Here is a 1,793-nt window from a genome sequence, read left to right on the forward strand (position 1 = left end):
AGTTTCCATTGATGCAATTTTAATTGATGCAAGTGTGTTCAACCGGTTGATTGTAGATTATTTTTTCCTTTACATGTTTTTGCATCAAATAGTGACATGAGATTTTCCTCTCTGCTAAACTTTTTCTTAAGCTTTTCAATTTCAGTTATGCTTTGATTTCAGTCTTATTTATTTTCTGTTGTTAGTTAGTTTAGATATCAAATTCTTCATGTCATGATGTTATCTCCAGAGCCATGGCATAACCCCGAAAAGCTACTGGCGAGCTATCGGATTATGAGTGAAGTGATTTGATTTTACTTTCATTTCTGCAATTAGATATTAGGTTCTTCAGGTTATTAACATTATCTCCAGAGCCATGGCTTAACCCCAAAAAGCTACTTGGCAAGCTATCGGATTATAAGTGAAGTGAATTGATTTTACTTTCACTTGCAAGTAGGTAATTTAGATATCGGGTTCTTGATGTTATTGATGTTATCTCCAGAGCCATGGCTTAACCTCGAAAAGCTACTTGGGGAGCTATTGGATTATAAGTGAAGTGACTTGATTTTACTTTCATTTGCAAGTAGGTAATTTAGATATCAATTCTTCATGTTATTGACATTATCTTCGGAGCCACGGCTTAACTCGGAAAAACTACTTGGCGAGCTATCGAATTATAAGTGAAGTAAATTGATCTTGCTTTTGTTAGTTTGCAATTTTTGGTTTGTTTGAGTGCAATAGTTTAGATTTTATTTCTATAATTAGATGGGCAGCAGAGACAGTGATTTCATGATCAGTGTTTCATCTTTTGTTTGATTTAAGTAGTTGCATATTTACATTCCTGTTCAAGTATTAATAGCATGTTTTGAGATCTTTTGAAGTGTTAATTTTTGGAAGTTACCATAAGGGACATAAACCTTGTCTTGAAATCTACATCCATACTTGACCTTTAAAAGTATTCTTAAGACCTTAGAATAGGATTTCCATTTGCATTAAGCACTTTAGGAAACCAACAAGAAAAAACCCCAAAAACAACATAAACTATAAAACAACGAAGTAAGAAAAAGGTTAACTAAGCACATATGGTGCACCACACTTCATCGGTTTATGATACCCGGATTGATAATTTATGTAGAGCAATTTAAGACGTTAAATTGACTAGACATTTTGGCGCCGTTGTTGGGGAAGTGTAATTAGGAAACCTTATTTGTTACATCTAAAAAAAAAAAAAAATCTTGAGTATGCTCTCCTCCTGCACTTTGTGTGATCTGGAGGATCAGAAAAAGGATTGTTATGTAAAAAAAAAAAAGGAGACAAAATAAACTTCATCATTTCAATTGATTCAATAATATAAAAAAAAAGAACAAAAAAGATAAAAAATATAAAAAAAGAACAAAAAAAATGAAACCCAACTGCTTTTATAGGTTCAACTGTCCAAGATTGACTAGTTATGGTTTGTAGTGGTCCTCAAAACATTGTATCCCATTTTAATAAGATTTTGCAACTTAGCTGCGAAATGTAGCCTGATTCTGCAGTTAATTGTGAATTCTACAACGAATTTCAAGATTTAATAGGTTACAGGCATCCAATGAAAAACCGACCACATGGGCATCTCCAAAATTGTCTTGACACGGATCCTATCCTAGTCACCCAGCCCAGATTGATAAAAAATCAGCTTAAGACCTCAGTCAAAGTCTTGTTTTTACCACATTTACTTTGAAGTTTTGCTGCCTGAAATTGGTAGCCATTAGATTCCAATCCGTTGTTGTTATTAGAACTTCATCAAAACCTCCGTTGTTGTGATTAAGGACTTC

Source organism: Pinus tabuliformis, chromosome 4_1 (assembly GCF_031772625.1).
Source record: "Pinus tabuliformis cultivar Carrire ecotype Pingquan chromosome 4_1, CPIR1, whole genome shotgun sequence".
In the NCBI taxonomy this organism is placed as follows: Eukaryota; Viridiplantae; Streptophyta; class Pinopsida; order Pinales; family Pinaceae; genus Pinus; species Pinus tabuliformis.